The following is a 24,476-nucleotide window of genomic DNA, read 5'->3' on the forward strand; positions in this document are numbered from 1 at the left end:
GACTTCTCCCCCTCGGGTTTTATGGAAAGAGGCCCATGTCCCTCTGGCCCCTACTTGCTTTGGACCTCTGATTGCATGGGCAGGAATTCACAGACTGTCCTTCTCAACTTTTTTTAAATTTTTTTAATTTATTTTTTTTTTTACAGTCTGAACTGAATCTCTGTTAAATTTTGCTCATCTGTACTAATTAGCAATGAAGCTGCCTGCAACAGATGAATAATGTGAGAAAGTGAAGGGCAACTATAACGTGAGAGATGCAAGTGGTACCTGAAATAATAGTTAGCTAGAAGGTTCTGAGGAAAGCCTGTGCAAAAGCAAGGTGATTGCCCTGTAGAGTACTCATCAATTGCATGTAACTCCAAGTGGAAAGCAATAAAGAGTCACAGAAATAGTCAACAACTACCAAAAAATTAAAAATCAAGCTCATTTAAATTGGGCAAACCATCTCATATGACTTATGTGAATCATTCAAAAATAATCCTTAGATTTTCATCTCATTGCTACTGAGTTCTGCATATTTTTATGCTTCAGAAAAGAGTAACCAATTTTGAAAACAAAAGTCATGATGGGAATCTTGTAGCAAAAATGAAAATATATTATGAAAACATAACAACTAGGGTGCCCCTGGACCCAGATTTCTTTCTTTTCTTTTTTTTTTTTACTTTCTCTTTATTTATTTATTTTTTAATTTACATCCAAGTTAGGTAGCATATAGTGCAACAATAATTTCAGGAGTAGATTCCCTAATGCCCCCTACCCATTTAGACCATCCCCCCTCCCACACCCTCTCCAGTAACTCTCTGTTTGTTCTCAATATTTAAGAGTCTCTTATGTGTTGTCTCCCCCCTCTCCTGTTTTTGTATTATTTTTGTTTCCCTTCCCTTATGTTCATCTGTTTTGTATCTTAAAGCCCTCATATGAGTGAAGTCATATGATATTTGCCTTTCTCTGACTAATTTCGCTTAGCAACTGACTAATTTTGCTTAGCATGTGGACCCAGATTTAAACCTGTCATCCAGGCATAATTCATTTGCAAAAGCAGCCTACTTCTGTTGATTAAATTATATGGTGAATTTGATTAATAATTAAAACAATATGGCACTGGTATAAAACTAGAGAGACAAAACATTAGAGAATAGCTATCCCATATAGAGATCATAGTAAGTATAAAAATGTTTATATTTGAAGAAGTTGGCATCCTAAATCAGTAGGAAAGTGAAGGCTTGTTCAGTCAATTGCCCTACTATAATTCATTGACCTTTGGGGAAGAAATAAGGTTAGATGCTTATCAAAGTAATTCTCATATGCATGAAAGATTTTGTTAAAAAGGAGAAAGAATCATAAAACAATTAGAAGAAAATAAAGATTAATATTTATTTGATTTCAAGTTTATGATGAACTTTTTTTTTTTTTTTAAGACAGAGCAGGTGGGGAAGGGGTAGGGAGAGAGAGAAAGAGAATCTTAAGCAGGCTCCATGCCCAGTGCAGAGGCCAATACCGGGCTTGAACTCATGACTGTAAGAGATCATGGCCTAAGCTGAAATCAAGAGTCAGATGCTTAACCGACTGAGCCACCCCAGTGCCTCTGTGATGAACCTTTTTAAACATAAGAGCAAGGGAAGAAATCACAGAAGAAATTAACTAACTTGACTGCATGCAAATTAAATACTTCCACACATAATAAAATAGTCCTGTAAATTTAAATTTAAAAATCAAACTAAAAACTAGGGGAAAAAACTATTTGCGACATAGGATAGATGAAAGGTTAACACTCTTCCTACATTACTTACTGAGATGGAGAGGCATGTAAAAAACTAAAAGATTAACATCAAAACAAAAATAAGTCAAGTATATGGACACATGGAAAAGAAGAAATACAAATGACCAAAAATATATGAAGATACATTTCAACTGATCTAATAGTAAAACAGGTGTAAATGAAAATGGGATACTACTTGTCACCTACCCAATGGCAAAGGTTTTTGATTATAGAGATTGCCAATATTAACTAAGGTATAAGAGAAATGGGTAACTTCAGGTGGGTTGGTAGGAATACAAATTGGGGAACTTTTTCTGGTGGACAATTTGCAGTATAGTATATTCCATTCATTCTCAGAAATACATTTTTTTCACATTTTAATATCTCTAAACTGAGATGTGTTTTACAATCACTGTCAGCCAGGCAGCAGTTGTGATTTCGTTGCCATTGGCTGCCTAGATGAACCAAGTTTTGAAGACTGGATGTCAGCTGTTGGAAGAAATCCCAGAGCAAAGACTGGAGCACATTTTAAAATAGGCTGCTTCCAAATGCTTCTGATGCACTCAAGCCAAGGACCACACAGAGTCAAAAAGTGACTCCAAAGAATGAGGAAGTTTAGGAATGAATACCTTGGCCAGGGTTTTTGCTTCTCCTTTCTGGATACACAAGAATAAACATATAAGCTAATTATGTCTTTACATAAGTCCAGAAAATTCTTTCAATAATTATAAAAATAAAAGGTATAAGTGATAAGAAGGCATTGTGTTTAATTGGAATCATTTTCCTTTTTAGTATCACCTAAAATAGTGGTGCCCATTACAATTTATGGGATTTGGGGTATGATGAATTATGATGTATCAAGAACCCACACCATTTGTTCACACTATTTGACCCAGCATTCATACCTAGAAAGTTATCCCAAAGACACCCTGGAAGCATGCAAAGATTGTAATATAAATACAAACATTTCAGCATTATTTATACACCCGATATGTTAAAAGCAACCTAAAAGTCTAACCTAAAAGCTCAACAGGAAATTGATCAAATGAATTATCATACACCCATATGACTGAATGTTATCCAGCCTTAATAATTATGTTCTCAAAGAATATATAATGACATAGATACTCATCATTTCATATTCAATTTTTTAATGTGCCTATTTTATTTGAGTTTTCTTATTTTTGCTTTACTGAAGCAAAATTCGCATAACATGAAATGAGCCATTTTATTTATTTTATTTATTTATTCTTTTTTTGGGGGACAGAGAGAGACAGAGCATGAACGGGGGAGGGGCAGAGAGAGAGGGAGACACAGAATCGGAAATAGGCTCCAGGCTCCGAGCCATCAGCCCAGAGCCCGACGCGGGGCTCGAACTCACGGACCGCGAGATCGTGACCTGGCTGAAGTCGGACGCTTAACCGACTGCGCCACCCAGGCGCCCCGAAATGAACCATTTTAAAGTGAATAAACAACCCAGTGGCATTTAGTACATTCCGTGTTGTGCAACCACCATTTCTGTCTAGTCCCCAAACGTGCCTGCCACCCCCAAAAGGAAACCCCATACCCATTACATTTCATATTAAATTTTTATAAAAAAGCAGGATACAAAACTAACTAAATCTGTTTTCTTCTTTTGAAAACATGAGTTTGCCTGTATGAAAGAAAAACTACCACAAATAAATACCCCTATATGTTAATTATAGATATTATAGGCAGGTGAGATTACATACATTTTTTAATACACTTTCCTGTAGTTTCAAGTTTTCTGCAATGAACATATATAACATTTGTAACCCAAATTTTCTAAAAATAGCATTTGAAGTGATAAATTCTTATAGTCGTGTGGGGCCCGTGCCTTTTCAACCATGTATAACTATAAAAAAGAAAAGCATACAGTCAAGTTGAGATTTGAGGGTTTGTTCAACTTTATATGATCTAAGAAACCAGAATCTAAGTAGAGAGGATTAGCTTCTTGTTTTACTCATTTTGTGTGGGTTCACTGGAATTTTGATCTCTCATACCTGTTAGCTTGGCTACTGTACTTCTCAAAGGAGAGGTCCCAAGCAAAAGCTAGGAAACTAGCACTGTAAGTCCTTTACAAAAATCCTTTACACCGAGCCTGGACATCCAGGGTTGGGAAATGGTCATCTACCATGACCGAGGAAAGCATGCTTTATTCACTCAGGAAAACAAGGCCCTAAATCTCTCCTCCTCCGAGCAGGCTTTATTTTAGCAACTGCTTCACTTTCTTTACAATTATGCTGAAATTACTTTTGGAGATAATAACTGAGGTTTTCTTTGACTACCTTTATTGCCCCTCTGATCCCTGAGCATTGTTCCTGAGAGCATTTAGTAAAGGAGGACACAAAAACAACAAAACTTTCAGAGAGAGAAAAAAAAACCAAAAAACCTGAAAGAATAAGAGAAATCAGTTTTCAACCCCTGGGTTCCTAAATAGATTTCCTTAAACTCATAGCAGAAAAAATAAACATGTGATTTGTGATTTGTAAAAGATGTGTTCTCCTGAGTTTCAAATGGCTGCATGCTGAAAGAAGCTTAACATAAACTCCCCCGCCCCCCACCCAGAAGCAATCAACTAGAAGAAAACAGATGGGAGAACCAGACCATCCTCCCTGAGGACTAGACAAAGTTTCCTGACAGAAGAATTTGAGCTGGAGGAGAAGCAACACTGATAGACCTGGGCAGGGGTTTCTTTCTTTCTCTCTCTCTCTCTCTCTCTCTCTCTCTTTCCTTTCCTTCCTTCCTTCTTCTCTCTCTTTCTTCCTTTTACTTTCTTTTAATGTTTATTTTTGAGAGAGAAAGAGAGACACACAGAGCACGAGTAGGGGAGGGGCAGAGAGAGGGAGACACAGAACCCAAACCAGGCTCCAGGCTCTGAGCTGTCAGCGCACAGCCCAACTTGGGGCTCAAACTCACTAACCTAGAGATCATGACCTGAGCCGAAGTCGGAGGCTTAACCGACTGAGCCACCCAGGCACCCCTGGGCAGAGGTTTCTGACCTCTCACCACTCCTCAGACTAAGCTGTTATAGAAAAATAGATCCTCCCTTGAGTTAGCAACCCAGGAATAATGTGGTAGATTGTATTAATTAAAAACACAAGCCGCCCCTCCCTGGGGGAGAAATAAACCTCTCTGCTTATCCATTTGACTTGCTTTGGCCGATAGTGTGAGCTGTGCTAGCCAACACAAAGTTCTCTGTTCTCTTTTCCTCTGCCCTGATAGCAGCAGTGTCCCAGAGAGAGGCGGCCCCATCAGCCTGGACCCCGGAGGGCAGAGGGCATAAGGCAGCACCATGGCTGACCTGAGAATGACATACAAGTGAGACATAAACCTTTGTCCTTCTAAGCCACTGAGAGTTGGGGAGCATTTGTCATCACAGCATCACCTAGCCTATCCTGACTAATGCACACAGAGAGTACTGTGCCCTGCTGTCCAAGGGAGACTTGAACGGGAACCATTCATGCTTACGTGCCCCGTGCTCCAGCAACACTGTTCCCATAGTGGTAAGAGTGGCACAGCTAAACACAGGAGGAACCGAATCCACTCTCTGAGTTTTCCGCGGGCCCCAGAGTGATGCAGAACACCACCGCTACAGTCAGTTCCTCGCAGAAAAGTACCGAAAGGGAAATATTGGCCGCAGATGCAGCAGGGACAGAGATCAGCATGGTTATGAGGGGAGATCACTTCTCAAAAGGATGTCGTGAACCGGGTATTCAGTACCCACCCACTCCACCGCAACACCTGAACACTACAAAGTCCGTTCAGATCTTAGATCCCGCAACAGGGGAAATAAAAAATGGGAGGGACAGAAGCCCAAGTATAAACTTCAAATGACCAAGACCACTGCATTTGCCCGAGTTTACCTGAAAAGTAACATGATTAAATTCTCTGTCAGAGATAGAAATAGTAGGTTCAAGATAGAATTGAGATCCGCTTTTAGAAAAATACCTGTATGGGGGCGCCGGGGTGGCTCGGTCGGTTAAGCGTCCGACTTCGGCTCAGGTCATGATCTCAGGGTTCGTGAGTTCGGGCCCCTCATCGGGCTCTGTGCTGACAGCTCAGGGCCTGGACCCTGCTTCTGACTCTGTGTCTCCCTCCCCTCAGCTCCTCTCCTGCTCACACTCCGTCTCTCTCTCAAAAATAAAGAAAGATTAAAAAAAAAAAATTAAAAAAGAAAAGTACCTATATGTTTTTTCAGAAGTTCACGGCCTGAGAAATGTGTACACACTCCACCAGGATATTTTAAGAGAGTGTCATGGAGGTTGCAAATATCCAACAATGTGGGGTGCTGAGGGGACGCTCAATGCTGAAGCCATGTGTGGACGATAATAACCCCTTATATAGTAGGCTAGCTTCTCCCAAACCTAATGCTCAAGCTATGACTTGCCAGAGGCAGGCACCAAGAACCTGCTATTAGCAACACTTTCAGCTGCACAAATATTTATTCTGGTAAACCTGATAAAGAGAAAGGAAATAGTTGCAAATGAATCTTGTTAGAATTTTCTGCATTCTATGCAGTAAACTTTTCTCCTTGTTGTGCAAAAGAAAGCTGTAATATGACACTGACGTTCTCATCTCTGGCATTGATTTTTTCAATTGGATTTGATAGATACTGCCCAGATTAATATTTAATGTTTTTGTATAATTTGAATAATAACAGTAGACTAAGACACAAGTGCACTTTAGAAACAATCTGAACTGTCAACCTTTAGTCCACTTAAAACAGAGGATTGATTCATTTAAAAAAATTTTTTTTAATGTTTATTTATTTTTGAGACAGAGAGAGACAGAGCATGAACGGGGGATGGGCAGAGAGAGAGGGAGACACAGAATCAGAAGCAGGCTCCAGGCTCTGAGCCATCAGCCCAGAGCCCGACACGGGGCTCGAACTCACGGACCGTGAGATCGTGACCTGAGCTGAAGTCGGACGCTTAACCGACTGAGCCACCCAGGCACCCCTGGATTGATTCATTTAAAATGGAAGATCAAGAACTAAGAAGTTTTGTCTTCTTTTTAATATGATAAAGTTTGAAATGAGAAATATTTAAAATACAAAATAGAGTATAAAATAAAATAGGATTTTGTAATTTTATGGAAGCATATTATAATAATTGTATCAAGTGATGTTATGCTTGGCTTTTCAATTATTAATAAATATTTTACTTACAAACAAGAAAATGTCATGATAAGTTATTTTGCTATCATAGATGATTTTCTTAGTCTCAAATCTTATTTTTTTTATTACCAGGATATGATTTATTTTCATTATGTTGTATTGTGGTAGGAATGGATGTGGTGGAGGCAAATAACAATGAGAGGAAGGTATGAATATCAGTAAGGAGAATAATGACCCATGTATGTAGGAATACACATCAAGTACAAAGTTGTGAAAACCAAAACGATAAAAATAAGACGTGTTATAGGACTTTATCATAGAAGATTGTATTAATCAAAGCATCTATAACTTCTAAGATTTGCTGTCAAATTCAAAAATTTTAGTATGCTCCACACCATATTTATTAGCTACACAGTCTTGGCCAGTTTCACTCAGTCACTACAGCTATAAATGGAACAAAGGTACCTACCTCCAAAGACAGTGAGAATTAAAGAGGCAGTATACTGTAGTAATTAAAAAAAATTTTTTTTTAACATTTATTCATTTTTGACAGAGAGAGAGCACAAGTGGGTAAGGGGCAGAGAGAGAGGGAGACACAGAATCCGAAGCAGGCTCCAGGCTCTGATCTGTCAGCACAGAGCCTGGTGGGCTCATACTCACAAACCATGTGTGAGATCATGACCTGAGTCAAAGTCGGTCGCCCAACCAACTGAGCCACCCAGGCACCCCTGTAGTAATTTTTTAAGATGAGCTTATTATTAGAAAAAAACAGGGTTATTTCATGATAATAAAGAGTCAACACATCCCATAACAGACCTTTAAAATATATGAAATAAGGGGCACCTGGGTGGCACAGTCAGTTAAGCGTCTGACTTCCGCTCAGGTAATGATCTCACAGCTCATGAGTTCGAGCCCCGCGTCGGGCTCTGGGCTGACAGCTCGGATCCTGGAGCCTGCTTCTGATTCTGTGTCTCCCTCTCTCTGCCCCTAACCCACTCGCATTCTCAAAAATAAACAAACATTAGAAAAAAAATGGGGGAACTACTAGAACAGATACTTCACAGAAGAATATAAATGAATGGCTAATAAAGCACATGAAAAGATAATCAAAAGTCATCAGTAAAACAGATTAAAACTGCCGTGAGATACCACTGCATACACACACAATAATGACTAATGTAAAAAGACTCAAAATGCCAAATAGGGGTACAAAGTGCTGTATATTGCCAATAGGAGTTTAAAATGGTCTGACCATTTTGAAAATGTAATTGTCTGCTTCTTATATGTTTAAACATACACCTGCTCTGTGACTCAGCAATTCCAATTGTAGTTATTTACTCCAGGGAAATAAGAACACATGTCCACAAAAAGACTTCTATCGTAGTATTCAGAGAAGCTTTATTTGTAATAGCCAAAAGCTAGAATTAACACAAATGTCTATCAACAGGTGAGTGACTATATTTTTGTATAAATACACAATGGAATACTACTTTGTACAGTAAAAAAAAAAAAAAAAAAGAACTATTGATATACAACTATTGATAACAACTGAGATGAATATCAAAAGCGTTAGGTTGAGGGGCACCTGGGTGGCTCAGTCGGTTAAGCGTCCGACTTCGGCTCAGGTCATGAACTTGCGGTCCATGGGTTCGAGCCCCACGTCGGGCTCTGTGCTGACGGCTCGGAGCCTGGAGCCTGCTTCAGAGTCTGTGTCTCCCTCTCTCTCTAACCCTGCCCGTTCATGCTCTGTCTCTCTCTGTCTCAAAAATAAATAAACATTAGAAAAAAAATTTTTAAAAAAAAGCGTTAGGTTGAATGAAAGGTTCTAGACGTGGTATGCAATTCTAATTACATGAAGTTCTAAAAAGTACAAAACCACGGTATAGTGACAGAAATCAGAGTGTCAGGATTCATTGGAAAAGAACCCAAGAGAACTTCTGGGGGTAAAATGTTCTATATCTTCATTTCTCAGAACTTATTGATCTTCACACTGAAAGTCTGTATTAGTTATGACTCTCTCTACATTTGGATATATTCTCAAGTTTCCATAACAATTTTTTTTCAACGTCTATTTATTTTTGAGACAGAGAGAGACAGAGCATGAACAGGGGAGGGCCAGAGAGAGAGGGAGACACAGAATCTGAAACAGGCTGCAGGCTCTGAGCGGTCAGCACAGAGCCCGACGCGGGGCTCGAACTCACGGGCCGTGAGATCATGACCTGAGCCGAAGTCGGACGCTTAACTGACCAAGCCACCCAGGCGCCCCTCCATAACAATTTTTAAGTTGATAAAAAATAAAATGATTCTAATAAGGTGCTTTAATAGTTTCCTCTCATTTTCAGATTTAACTAAAGTCCCAAATGCCCAGAACAAAATAGACCAGGACCTTGTATTTCATGATGACCCTGCTAGAGCACAATTGCACAACATATAATAAGTGACTGTGAAATTGTTCCTCCCTACACAGGCAGTCTGTCCCCTCCAGACTACAGAAGGGTGAAAGTGAAAGAGGTCAAGCAAGGGGATTTCTTTGGAAAATGTTACTGAGATACTGAGATGTTTTATCTCCCTCGACTCCAGATAAAGGACAAAAGTGCTTCCGCGTCATCTCAAGCCAATGAGAACACCATTCAGTGAACTTGACGTATAAGCCTAGGACCTCAAACCGTGGTCCACAGATCAGCAGCATGGACATCACCTGGGAGCACGAGAGAAATGCAGAATCTCAACCCCAACCCCAGACTCACTGAACCAGAACCTGCATTTTAATAGTATTCCCCAGGTGACTGGTATGTGCATTAAAGGTTGAGGGACACTATCCTAGAATTTCGGTGGGCATAAGGACTGGAATGAGGAGCTGTGCCCAAGTCACCCTGTGGGCAGTGAAGAGAAGGGAAGAGGGCCTGGGAGCACATTGCACTTTCACCCATGGCAGCCCAGAGCTGTTAGTATTTCCATGACCAAACAAGATCCACACAATGTGCTGTCAGCCTGAGGCTGGTCTGAAGGGGATTGGCTGCAGAGGCCTCCTTGAGAGCAAAGTAGTCCGTGGGAGCTCACTATGAGCTTTGCCCACTCACGGAAACTGCAGCTATACTTTCCTAAAGGTTTTCGGGGGGCAGGGGCTTTGGGGAAGTGAGTAATCACTGAGAAACCCAGGAAAGTGTCCTGTGAGAGAAAGAGACCTGTGCTATTCAGAGTCCTAAAGCCAGGCAAGATAGCACCAGCCATATAAGAATGCCCCCTTACTGCTATTCCTTCTAGACTAGATCCTGAGAGGTTAGAAACTAAGACAATGGAGTAAAGGGGCACAGACTGAAGAAAAGAAAAGCAAAGACAACCAAGTTCCCCTCTCCTACCTCGGGTTTCCCAGCTGGAAAAACTCAAGCCTTAGAAGGAGAGAAATTTTAAGTTTAAATGAAATTCAGAAATGTAATTATTATACCAGGTAGGGCATCACAGTTACTGAAACAAGATTGTTCTTATTTCTAAAAGTAATCACAAGATGCCTAATTATCTTAGAATAACTAGGACATTTATGATACTTGCCTAAGATTTCACCCAAAAGGTAAGAAAAAGGCCAGATTACATATGGGGTTTAAATGGGCAATTGGGAAAAGATTAAATTTATATTCTGTCCACATCTTATTGAGTCTAGCTCATGCAAGAAACTGAAAATATAGTAGGTACTTTACGGGTGCCTGGGTGACTCAGTCGGTTGAGCATCTGACCTCGGCTCAGGTCATGATCTCGCGGTCCGTGAGTTCGAGCCCCACGTCGGGCTCTGTGCTGACAGCTTGGAGCCTGGAGCCTGCTTCAGATTCTGTGTCTCCCTCTCTCTGACCCTCCTCCATGCACTCTCTGTCTCTCTCTGTCTCAAAAATAAATAAACATTACATTTTTTTTTTTTTTAATGAAAAAAGTTGGAGGTACCTGGGTGGCTCAGTTGGTTGAGCATCCAACTCTTGATTTTGGCTCAGGTCAAGATTGCATGGTTTGTGAGATCGAGCCCCAAATCAGGCTCTGGGCTGACAGCACAAAACATGTTTGGGATTCTCTGTCTCCCTCTCTCTCAGCCCCTCCCCCACTAAAAATAAATAAACATTTTTTTTAAAAAGAAAATAAGTTGATATAAAAAGAAAACCAAAAGAAACTAGAAATGAAAAACTGAGTCATTGTAATAAAAAAACCTCAATGAACCAATAAACAAAAACTTAAAACCAACTAAAGAGGGAATTAATGAACTCAAAGATATATTGGGGCGCCTGGGTGGCTCAGTCGGTTGAGCGTCCGACTTCGGCTCAGGTCACGATCTTGCGGTCCGTGAGTTCGAGCCCCGCGTCAGGCTGATGGCCCAGAGCCTGGAGCCTGCTTCCGATTCTGTGTCTCCCTCTCTCTCTGCCCCTCCCCCGTTCATGCTCTGTCTCTCTCTGTCTCAAAAATAAAAAAATTTTAAAAAAATGTTAAAAAAAAAGATATATCTAAAGAAATTCATTAGACTGTAGCACAAAGAGAAAAGGGGATTGAAAATATGAGAGATTCAGAGATGAAGGAATGAGATGAATAAGAAGATTCAACATGCTTCTTTTTTTTTTTAAGATTCTATTTTTTTAAAGCAATCTCTACATTCCACATGAAGCTTGAACTTACAACTCTGAGTAAAGAGTTAAATGTTCCACCAACTGATTCAGCCAGGCGCCCCTCAACATATTTCCAATCAGAGTTTCAGAAAGCAAGACAAGAGGGAATGAGCGGAAGGAAATCATATTTTTAAAAAACTAATGACTAATTTTCAGAATTGAAAAAGACATGAATTTTTTTAAATTGTTTTAAATCTTTATTTATTTTTGAGAGAGAGATAGAGTGTGAGCAGGGAAGGAGCAGAGAGAGGGAGACACAGAATCTGAAGAGGCTCCAGGCCCCGAGCTGTCAGCACAGAGCCCGATGTGGGGCTCGAACTCACAAACTGTGAGATCATGACCTGAGCTGAAGTTGGACGCTCAACCAACTGAGCCATCCAGGTGCCCCAAGACATGAATTTTGTGATTCAAGAACCACAACTGCTTCAAACAATTAAAATTCGAAATACACACACAGTGAAGTATTAAAGACGAATAAATCTTAAAAGCAGTCCATGAGAAAAGACAGACTACTTAGGCTTATAAAACTTCTCCCAACAACAATAAAGACCAGGAGAAAATGGAACTCCATTACCAGTGTCGAGGGAAAAGAGGGGCAACGTAGAATTTAATTTCCAGGTAAAGAATGGTTGAAAACTAAGGGTAAAGTAAAGAGATTTTTCAGATGAAGACCAAGACTCATTAAAAGAACTACTAAAGAAAGAAGGAAATTGAACCCAGAAAGAAGTGGTCTGCAGAAAGCATTTTTACTAAGGTAAGTGGTAAAAACATGAGTAAATCTGAGGAAACATTGTCTGTACCAGATACGAAGCAAAAATAACAATTAACGAGGCAAGAAGGATGGAAAAAGGAACTAAAATACTAGACAAGAAAAACACATAAGACAGAGAGTGTCTAGAGAGTGAAAGTGATCCAGAGGAAACAAGCAAAGAGTAGCTGAGATATTTTGATTAACTTTATATTTTTCTAAGTCAGGTGAAGAGTTGAAAAGTTAAGAGCACAGGGGCACCTGGGTGGCTCAGTTGGTTAAGCTTTGGCTTACCTTTGGCTTCAGTTCCTGGGTTCGAGCCCCACATCAGGCTCTGTGTTGACAGCTCAGAGTCTGGAGCCTGCTTTGGATTCTGTGTCTCCCTCTCTCTCTGCCCCTCTCCCACTTATACTGTCTCTCTCAAAAATAAATAAACATTAAAAAAATCGTTTTTTTAAAAAAAGGAAAGTTAAGAGCACATACGAAAAGAAAAGAAGTAAAAGTGAATCATGAAAAATTCCACTAATCCAACAGAAGGACAGAGGCAGGGGAGAAACAAGAAAAAAAAAAGTATGATTTATGGAGAACAAAAATTAGGATTATAGAAATAAGTCCAAATATATGCATCATTAAACCAATGTAAGCAAAACAATTCCATTAATATAGATTGTAATGGACCCAACAAATCTAGCTACATGCCATGTGAATGAGATATATTTAAATTATAATGAGAGGAAATACAGAGTAACTAACCAAATACTAACCGGAAAAAAAAAAAAAAAAGCCTGTGTAACTATTAATATCAAACAAAAGAGACCATAAGGCAAAAAGTGGTATTTGGGATAAAGAGAATCACCACATATATAAAGGAAATAATTTTCCAAGGAGTTATTTTGCTAAAAAGCAAAGTTTTTCCTATAAAACTGTGTTCTCACCACTTCCATTGCAATCTTTACAGAAGTACTCCTACTGGGAAGAAATAATAACACCTTCTATCCCACCTCACAAATAAATTAGATGTAAGTGACTAAATTTTGTTCTTTTCTCTCTTCTTTTTAATTAACCCCATGGCAATCTAAAAGGTTTAAAGTCACTTAAATTTTTCAGCAATGTCAAAGGAAAAGGATTCACGTTGAGTGCTCATGTTATTGTGTTTATTAAATCCTTATTGCAAAGAGCAGCAAAAGGAATTATAGATTTAAGTGAGGGCTGGAAACACTGCAGGTTGGAAACACCAACTCCAGTGTATTAGCAACTATATTAAATATTAAATATTATAAAAGAAATGAACATTTTCAGGCAGAACAGTAGGCAGTTTCAAAAACTAAGTTCCTCTTATGCCAGGTTTCAGATACATGTCTCATAATGCATGGGCATTTCAATTAATTTTCTTTATTTAGTTTTCCTGTTTGTGAAAGAATATAATTTCCCCCTATATAAAAAAAAGGGATAATAAAACTTGCTCTACCTAGTACAGGGTTATCATGAGGATAAAACTACACAATATATGGGAAAGCCCTTTGCAAACCTTTCAGTATTATGTAAATGTAAGACATCACTATGAATCCATGGTCCTATGATGAATTGTTAGTATTAAAATGCCTTACCCACCATTTCCCGAACATGCCTGTAAAATCTCAATTTTCTGTTATTGTGCTTTAAGAGTAAAGCCTACTCCCATTTATATATTTACACTAATATTAGCAAATCATGGCCCAGTAAAACAGATTTCAGTGTTTACCTTTCTCTCACCGGACACATACACACAACTATGGCTACATGTATACCCAAAGACAAGGAAAACTTGCTTCAGTATTTAGTGTGAGGACATGCTTTTTCTAAATAATGGGTTCTGTAGTTCATGTAAGCATGACTAGAATATCTTGCTATGCCTTCTCACAGTGGGATCCATTACTGTTATGCAGGTAATGCTGAATTCTAGAGGTCGATAACAGGATTCCGGCAAGAAAAACAATGCAGTCAAAACTGTAGTGAAGAGGGGAAGAGGCAAGGATAGGCAGTGGATATGCTATAGCGATGTTCCCTCCAGAAAGCCGTGGCCTTCTCCTTCTGTAGAATCCATGGATCCACACACAGCCATGGGCAGAAAGTGTAAATGCTGTTGGAGGTAGACAGGCCCATCAGCAATCTGGGTGAAGAAAGCTGAGTTACTGTCAGAAATCTGGAAGAAATTTCCAGAGAAGAAAGCTGAGTTATATCATCTCTCCAAGCCTCTATTTTCTCCTATATATTAAAAAATAAATAAACAGGGGCAAGGAAGTCTACTAAACAGGTCCTCAGTCTACAGCCCGGTCTGTGTGCTCTTGCATTGCAGGGGATCAGGGTCTCAACGTAGGCTACCTCCAAGACCTCTGCTCTCACACTTGGTCTTAACTACTTGAGCTCAGCCCACAGTTTCTTATCCCTCTGTGGAGTGTCAATCAACTTAGAAGCGATGAGACAACTCTACGGTCTTTGTAAGCGTCCCTTTTGCCATGTCTTCTAATTGCTGGAATCCTCCTGGATCGTTGCAGCTGCAAAGGCAGTCCCCACCACCAGGACACTTTTCCAGGTCACCACCAGGGAGATCCTTGGCAACTGGGCCACTGCCTTGTACTGGGGACTCTTCATGCCCCACCTACCACTCAGGACAGCATGCTCTTCACCCACCAGGGATGAGTAAACCAGGCCCAAATCTCCCACCTTACCACCTCTTTTTCAACCATCTTTTCCGGTACTACTTTGTGTTGCTTCAGACCCTCCAAGAGGCAGATTGCCAAGATGGGACTAGAAATGCAAGAGAATTTGTGGGGTGGCTCCCCTGAGGGAAAATGGGGAGCAAGCTGGAGGAGGCCAGGAGGGCGGTCGGGCTGCAGTGTGGGTCTGACCCCACGAAGGAGGGAGGAAAAGGGGGAGTGTTGGGTAGGAGAGTCTTAGATACAGTCCAGGTCTGAGAGGGATTCAGTGACCCTGATAGGAAGTCCAGCACGGGGTCTCCTGCATGGCAGAAATGAGCCAGCTTTAGGACCACTGTTGCATCCCCTCACTGGCCCTGAGCAGTCGGTGGAAAACACGTCTCCAGGCAGGCGCGGGCAGATTCTGAGTGGAGGGCAGCTGAGGCAGCCGCCAGCAGGCTCCTCAGAGCAGAAGAGTGAGACCGTGCATTTTTGTGGCCACCACAGTGATGGAAAGACCTGACAACATCTCACTGGGCAATCAGTAAATATCACCCCTTGAGGGACAGACCAATAATATCTGCCTCTGGATATAATACCCCGAGGAGGACACTTCAATGTTTCTGTGGTATGTCCACCAAAAATGCATAGCCTGATTTCTAATCATGAGAAAGCATCAACAAATCCATATGAAGGGGCTACATGTAAATAGTGGCCAGTCGTTTTCAAAAATCTCAGTGCCACGAAAGACAAAAGCTGAGGAGGCTTTCCAGATGAAAGAAAACTAAAGGAGCTATGACAGCTAAACTCAGTAGTGACCCTGGATTGGATCCTGTAACAGAGGGAAAAGAATGCCCACAAGAACATTATTGGGACAATGGATGCAATTGGACTATGCACTGTAAGATTTGATAAAAGCGTTGTATCAATGTCAAAATGTTAAATTTCCTGTATTTGATCATCGTACTGTGATTATATAAGAGGCTATGCTTGATAGGAAAAATATACTCATGTAGTAAGGCAAAGGGGCATAGTATATGCAACCTCCTCTCAAAAGGCTCAGAAAAATAAATTAGGTCAGTTAGAGATAAAGAGAATATGAAGGACATTTTCTGAAAGGTACATGAATTGAGTTGCAGGTACAACTGCCAAATTCGTCAATGGTCAAATACTGAACTGAGACATGAAAAGTACATGAGAGATATTAAAACACGTTGTTAACAGCGGCTGTTCTGGCTTCTGGCCAGCAAGATGACAGAGGTGTTGAGTCGAAGTTTTATGGGGTGGCTATCATATTTCAATCACAGCTATGGGGATTCATTATGGCACTTGCCAGAAACTCCATCCCATTATATGCAATTATCTGCTTTATTTTCATTTTTTCCTTCTTTCTTTCTTTCTTTCTTTCTTTCTTTCTTTCTTTCTTTCTGTCTGTCTCTCTCTCTCTCTCTCTCTCTCTCTCTCTCTTTCTTTCTTTCTTAAAAGGAGACCGTTAGCTACGATTCTAATTGTGGGCATATTGACTTTGATCCATTAGTCAGTATTAACATGCTGGCTTATGTAGAGGGAGTGGGAGCGAGGGGATGGTCAGTCTGCCAGCACACATTTTAAGCTCTATCAACTGAAAGACAGACAATAGTTCAAGAAGGACATACCCAGACATTTGAGACATCTCTATCAAGCTTTGGTTTTCATAATTCTTACACACACACACACGGCTTAAAATCTTAAGTTTCACCTCCATTCACCAATGTGTCCAGTTTATCCTTTTCAAAGCTTGCTTACATCCATTATCTCCTAGACATTACATCAACCTTTTTGAACTATTCAGCTCTAAAGTTGGGCTGCCTGGGTCTGTGTCCCAGTTCTGGTGTTTACTGTTATGTGACCTTGGACAAGTTACTTAACCTCTCTGTATTCTCAATTTTATTATCCCTGTGTTACAGATAAGGGTTCTGAGGCTTGGAGCAGCTTAACAAATTGTCTAAATCACTTGGCAATTTAGTATTAGAGCTGGGAATTTCTATGGAGCTTTCAACTCCCCCTACAAAGATATAAGATTATTTTCCATTAGCACCAGCATTGTGTGAATTCAAGGAATGCTGCTTAACAAGGTGTTGTTTAAAAATAAAAGCCACATTTCTCATTAAGCAGGTTAAACTTAATTTTCTGCCATTACATTCTATTCAGCAAGCATTATTTAGAAGGCCGGCAGCAAGAAGGGAAGATGGGAGAGGACTGTGGGGTCAGAAGCTCCAGATTTGAAGCCATGCTCTGCCCCCTACTCTGCGCTCAGTTTTCTCTTCGGTTTAATGGAAATTCAGATACGTAAGTTGTTAAGTTTGCTGGAATGAGTAGTGATACTACATGTACATAGTAGGCATTCAACCAAATATAGCTTTTAAAGTACATACTATTTTTTGAACGCTTGCTACTCACCAGGAACCCTGCTGTGCACATGAAACACAGAGACACAGAAAGTTTTGTGCCTTTGGGGGCTCACTCTCCAGGAATTTGTAATGGTTCCTCACACAGCAAGGACACTAAGCCAGTTGTATAGACTGCAATTCTTTCCTTCTGAGTATGCTTTTAAGATTTTGTTTACGTCCTTAATTCTCTGAAAATTTTCATGCAATAAATTCATCTGATTTTTCTTTTGTGATTTACTGATAGCTTTAAACTCAGAAAGCCCTTCTCTGTTTCTTATATCAGATCTATATTCATCTATATTTTTTTCTAGTTCTTTTACAGGCTTAGTTTTTCACATTTAAATCTTTAATCCATTTGGTATTTACTTGGCTATATGGTTGTAAGGTGCTGAATAATCATCTTTTTAAGACACATTCCTGATAATACTGGTTGATAGTATTAGCTTATTTGGTTTGTGCCCATTTCTGTCTCAATAACTTACCCTCTGAGCTGCCTGCTGTGAACGTGAATTGCCACTCTTTGAAAAGGCCAGTGGGGAAGAAATGTTATTTCGTTCAGTTTTATCCCATTTGGTCGCTTCAAATTTAAGTCAGAACAATAAATGCCAATTCTTTTGTTTCAATCCTATAAATGAGGGGGCTTAAACAGAGTATTTTGTAGAAGGGTTAAAGGTCAGGGCCCCCATAAGCCTAGAAAGTATGAGAGAGGTGACGTCATGTCAGTACCATACTAGCCACGGCCACTCACACCCAAGCTCCCCTCATCTGCCTGTCATCCCTTTCCCTTATGTTCATCTTTTCCAGGTGGACTATGGAACCATTTATGCCAGGGAAATAAAATTCTAGTAGAAGAATCATCATCGACCCACTCACCCCTTCCTCCGTCTGTTCCAGGAACAAGACCTGCTCAAGAAAGGACATGGGAAGCAATCTCCACATCAGTCTGGCTGGCAGCTCCAGTGCACCTTCCCCAGAGATCAGACTTGGGTTGGGTGGCCTCACTGTCCATGAATGTGGGCGTGGCAGTTTCCCCACAGTGCGTCCCGCTGGTCACCCAGGGTCACGGTGCTGGTGTGCATTGTCTTAAGACCATGGTTTGGCCTCTGAGCATATAGTCTGTGCCAGCTGCCCACTGTACCCCATGGCATAGATCCATGATCAGCCTGCCAATCTTTGAGAGTTCTCCCTCACCACCGATGCCCAGCTGGGCTCCTCTGACTGTGTTGGGAGGTGAGAAGACTCTTAATGGGGTTTCCTACCATCCTGCTGCCTCACATATTCCACATAGTAAGGAAGTGTTACGAGTTTACCACCTGCAATAGTCACAGAGTTGGTTTACTGGAGTCAGAGCTTGCAAGGAGGTATCACTGGGGTTGGTCTTGGCATAAACCACTGACCTTCTCTGCAGGGCTCTGGAAGGAAACAGGCAGATCAGCCCCACGTGCACTCAGGCATTTATAGAACTCCATGCTTTCTTCATTTATGAGGTATGGGCCATGCCACCTTCCTTGCCCTGCCCCCCCCCAACCCCCAGTCTCAGTCTACCCTGACCCAGGAACATTCCTCTAATATGACCACATTTCACTACCACCCCCCAAATCAAGGCAGTGGGGGTAGGCACAACACAGTCCTCTCTCTGAGCCTCTTAATCAGTTTACCTCCCCACCCCTGAACCCTTGACGTCCCCACACACTGCCCCTGCCTAAGAGAGTCATAAAGTCAAAGCACCTTCTAGCACTTACCTGTAAGACCGTCAATTTCAGGTAGCCACTTAGTTCTGAAACTTAGTGATCCCACACCCAAATCTTGATGGTGGTCATGGGTAGCAGGTAAGGAGGATGGATTCTTCATAAAGTCTCTGTGCAATCTGTAAGCTTCAGACTACAGATGTCAGTCTGGCTTTGTTAGTGGTTACACCCACACATCTTGCCACCTTTATAGACACAAACCATGGCCGGCCTTAAGGTCACAGTACTTCAGTGTGTGTGTGTGTGTGTGTGTGCGTGTGTGTGTGTGTGTGTGTGTAGGGTAGGTGGAGCTGGATGATGCAGAAACAGAAAGTCTTGGATACGCTTCTTTTAAATATGTGGAAGGAGAAATGCCCATGTGATAGAAATATGCATTAAAGCCATTCAGCCTAGTAAGTGTATTTCTCTGTAATAGGAGTTATGAAAAGAGACCTTCCCCCCTAAATGCATAGTCCAAAAGCATGAACTCACAAGAAAATGACAGGGTATTTAGCAGAAATGTCTTTTGAGAAAGAAAGAAAAAAATACACACACACACAGATAGATAAAACACATACGTGAGATCTGGTATATTCCTTAGCGACAGTTTTCACACAAATTCTTCTTTGTGTTTAATTACAGGGAAATGACATCACTGTTTTGTTGTTTTTATCTGGATGATTGCAGCAGTTTTGTAACTAATTTCCCTACTTATCTCACCCAACTCTAATCTATCCTTCGCAGTTCTGCCTTTTCTGGTCTTGTAGCTCCCCATGGTGCTCACAGTCCCTGTGGCCTTGCCTGTCACTTCTCGGTCTTGTCTTCTATTACTTTCCTCAGTACATGACCTACATTTTAACCACCCCAAAACATTTTTCTTAACTGGCTTGCTTCTCCCTCAGATGTCCCTGCTTTTGTTCTATCACTGCTTTTATCCAGAAAGCCCTACCCCAATCCCACTCCCACCTTGGCCATCTGGTCAAGCACAATGTATTATTCAAGTCTCAGTTAACATCATCTAGTTCTCTTTAAGAGGCCTTAATTTATACTTCAGACAGGCAAGAACTTACTGCTATTCTGCTCTTATATAGCACTTGGGGTGCCCTTGTGCTATCCTTGCTTTGTATGTTATTGTCTCTCCCACTAGACACCAAACTTCTTGGGGCCAGAGACCATGGCATTCATTCCTTGCATCCTTAGTACCTAGCACAGTATTGGAAATCAACAAATATATGTGGAATTAATGGTCTTTAACAGCATCACCCTTTTCCATCTGCACATCATGTCATTATCTCCTTTCCCCAAATTAGCAGTGCTTATCACGTCCCTTGCTTAACTTGTCATCTAAGAAACTTTCATGCTTATTAGCCAAGTCTACCTCTCAAACCCCCCAGCTGGAGAAAATTAAATATTGATAACAGCTCCCTGATTTTCCCCCAAAGGCAACCAAGAGCTAAGACCCAACTCACTGTCTTGCTATCATAGATAACACATGCAGGATGGCACAAACACAGGGTGCTAGGTCCAAATGGCATTATTAATACTCTCTCCTCTGGTAGACCCAGCATGGCAGGCAAGTGAGGATGTAAATTCACTTTGTCAAAGCAAACATTCCTCTTGGGGGACATCGGCTCAACCTCGAGGAGAGAATAATGACCACAGCCCACAGGCAGCGGGGGATGAGTAATTTACTGCCGCTAGGCAATTAGTGTTGCTAGAAAAAAAATTGCTTTCATTTAAAATTCTCTTTAAACCATATGTATCATGGCTCATGGGATAATTTATGTATCATTAGAAACTAAGAAACATACATCACCCTAATAAATTGTCTCTCCCATTCACCACAGCCAATAGCTCCCAGGGGTCTTTAAGAAGTCAGAGTTTTGCTGTCCTTGTTATACAAGATGGTGTGGAAATGTTGTATGTGACTAATTTAGCTTCTCATTCACTCCCTGGTTCTCTGGCAGAGACAGATGGCAAGAGAGACATTTGCCACCATTTTTACCCACTGGTTTGCAGCAGCATTTGCTGTAAATGAGCCCATGGTAGAACACCATAAGTTGTATTGTTTTCCCTAACAACTTGAACGTCTATTTTGAGATTTGGTCCATCTTGATGTCTTCCCAGTGCTAATATGTTATTTTCTCCAACACACAGCATGTTTAACAATCCTACAGCTTCTCATTCAAAGACAGGCCCTTCATTCTAACAGCAAACGGCTGCAAAGAGCTTGGAGGGAGCATCTGATTGCTTAGTATGTGGAGCAGGTCCCACGGGACTTTGCTGGGCAAGGTCACAGGACATATGGTAACTGGGAAAACATAACTTGAGTTTAGAGGATGAACTACCCTGACTCTGTCAATGGAAAAACATGAAATGGAGATAAGAAAATGAGGCATGGGGAGAAAGGTGAGCAGCCCAGCATCCAACTCACCAATGCAACATGGAAACAACCTTGACCAACATCACCAACTACAGAAGTTTAATCTCCATCTTTGTGAGATAAGCAGTAGGCCAGAGCCACTCAGTCAAACATCTGACTCTTGGTTTTGGCTCAGGTCACGATCTCACGGTTTGTGAAATCGAGCCCCATGCAGAGCTCTGTGCTGGTGATTCAGCGCCTGTTTGGGATTCTGTCTTTCCCTCTCCACCTCTCCCCTGCTCGTGTGTGCTCTTGCACATGCTCTCTCTCTCAAAATGCATAAACTCAAAAAAAAAAAAAATCACCACTCTAGGAATGCCTGGCTGTCCCCGTCATTAGAGTATCCAACTCTTGATCTCAGGGTTGTCAGTTCAAGATCCATGTTGGGTATGGAGACTAGTTAAAAAAAAAAAAAAAAAAAAAAAAAAAAAAGCTACTTTAGAGACTTCTGGGGAAGATGGCAGAGTGGAGGACCCTAAGCTCACCTCATCCCACAAATACAACTAGATTATCACTCACATCAGTGTAAAAGCCACTCCAACTCAGGTTCACTCTTTCCTTTTGTAAAATTTCAATTGTTTTATAAACTAAGTATGACACTGGGCTTCTAGCCTTTGTCTAAAAGGCCATGCTTTAATCACTGAGATCATCAATGAGTTACACTGTACTACCATGAGAATTTACTACATGACTTGGTGGGGGGGGGCTGTTCGAAAAACATTAAGAATTGCAAGACTGTGAGGGCAAAGCATGAAGCCAGGTGTGGGGTCCTTTGTGAATGCATAGGTCACACAGCCACAAAGCTGCATAGCATGAGTATCAAGTATCTCAAGTGGAAGGAACGGGAAAGCAGACGTGTTCAGCATTTGCTCCAACTCACTGCATCATGTTCCCTTTCCCATGCCTGTAGTTCACTGCCCTCGCTTAAGGGCCTAATGTCTGAACACCACGCTGGGGGGTTCATCTGTGAGGTCCTCAATCACTCTGTCCCACAAGAGCTGCTTCATGTATGTTTTACAAGTAGTGTGAACTTCTGGACTTGGTAGAGGGACTCAGCATTATGGGTGAGAGTCCAAACTTTAAGTGAGGAGGAGCAAAATAAAGTTTGCTCAACTTAATGAAAATAAAGGTGAAACTGATTAGTAGTAAAGTGAGGTTGAGTCATCCAAAGTTCCTGTGATAAGTGGCGGCCCCAGGTGAATTCTTCAGGGAACCGGAGTCGTATCTTTAAACATCACAGGTCTTCATACTGGCAGGAGCCATCCATGGCCGAGACCACAGTAGCAGTTCACTGAACATACTTCCCTAGTGACTCCGGGGCCCCTGACCATCAGAGACAGTGCTGGGCCACTTTTACAGGAGGCGCTCAGGCACTGGAAGGTGACTGGCTATTTGTCCCTAAGGTGAGAAGCTGGGGTGCTGTGCTTCTCCTCAACCTGAGATTCTGAGCGTAGGCCTCCCCACAGCCAAGGGGCCCTCCCACCCTTGTTATGATATGGGCCCTCAGCAGGGTTTGGGGGCAGTGACTGGAATCTCCTGAAGAGCTTCTCTGAAAAACCTTCTCTCACCCTTTTGCATTTGCCATCCCACGTCCTCCATGGTGGCCTAGAAGCAAGCTAGCCTATACTTCGCACCTTCTGAAAAACTTGGTTAGGGCAGTGGGCTCCTGGCAGAGGACAGAAGGGCTCGCTGAGAGTGAAGGCACTGGAGGTTTGTGACAGCTTGTGCATCTCAGTGACTTCAACCCTCCATCGGGACTGACAGCTTTGCCCCCGATGGAAGGGCATTTAGGTTGCTCATCTGCTCCACTTCTGCACAACTGTGAGTTCTGACAGCTGCTGAATTGATCATTGCCTCTAGCACATGGCTGCATATGGGATATTTACACACTTAGAGCCCTAACTGGAACAAAGTCCACCAAAAGTGTATAGTAAGCTCACTACAAAATATTTTCCCGGCCAGCCCAGGTAAATAGATCTGTACATTTGTAGACTATGCTAGGAAAAGCTTCTTAAAGATCTACTATTTACCATGCACTCCCGAGTCATGCCGAGTTCTATACACTTCATATTTCACTCACTCAATCCGCACAGTCCCCATTTTACAGATGAGGAAACTGAAGCCCTGTATGATCCGTCCAAGGAGACTCAGTATGAGAACAGGAGTCCAGGAAGAAGGGATGTAGACTAAATCTTTACTATTCCCTAGTCCCATGGAACCTACTTATAAACGTGACAGGGAAATCAAAAGGAAAGAACAGCTCAGGTTTCAATTCGATGCCAGGTCAATGCCAAGTTTGCCCGAGTTACCTGACTTATATGCGAATCCCACAGTTGAGGTGTATCATCATCATTTAGAAGCAGAAAGTAACTTGCCCAAGGCCACAAAGCTACAGGGTAAGCTTGGACTTTCACCTGAGTCTGTCCAGATGGCTCCCATGCCCATGCTCTTCTCTACCACCCCAAGTCAACAAGCTCAGGGCTGTTGTCTCTGGCTTTGGGGGTGCACTGCAAGCCAACAGGGTACATTCTAGTAAGTTGGAGATCCCGGAATGAAACCAGCAAAACCAGAAAGAACATGTCTCCTACCTTTCACGGTGCACTCTCCAAGTAGGGGCCTAGGTAGAAGAGAAAATGGTTTGTCCCAGGTGTGTCCATTAAGCAGAGTTACGAGAACAACATTGTTCAAAAAACCCCAAACAGATAATACAGTTGGTGAAATGACAATTGTTTACAATTAGTAAAAAGAGAGAAGACGATGTTTCCACAGATATAGGGTAACCTTGAGAAAGATTTTTCTCCCTGCAAGTGTTTTGTCCAGCTAGGGAGAAAAGGAATAAAAGGAAACATGAAAGCCAATAAACGAAAATGCAAGCATGAAAGACCATCATTAATCTTCTATTCAAATGGTAGTCACAGCTGCAGATTACAGAAGGG

At 41.5% G+C, this 24,476-nt stretch overlaps 1 protein-coding gene across 1 annotated transcript in view; it reads right to left on the reverse strand.

Annotated features, from left to right (window-relative positions):
• The window catches only part of LPAR3 (lysophosphatidic acid receptor 3), a 101,561-nt gene extending 77,408 nt beyond the window's left edge, over positions 1-24,153 (reverse strand). Inside the window, exon 1 of the mRNA XM_053214339.1 lies at positions 24,129-24,153. The gene's annotated coding sequence lies outside the window, so the exon portion shown is untranslated. The remainder of the gene's footprint in view (positions 1-24,128) is intronic.
• Positions 24,154-24,476: the final 323 nt, after the last annotated feature.

Source organism: Acinonyx jubatus, chromosome C1, assembly GCF_027475565.1.
Source record: "Acinonyx jubatus isolate Ajub_Pintada_27869175 chromosome C1, VMU_Ajub_asm_v1.0, whole genome shotgun sequence".
Classification (NCBI taxonomy): domain Eukaryota; kingdom Metazoa; phylum Chordata; class Mammalia; order Carnivora; family Felidae; genus Acinonyx; species Acinonyx jubatus.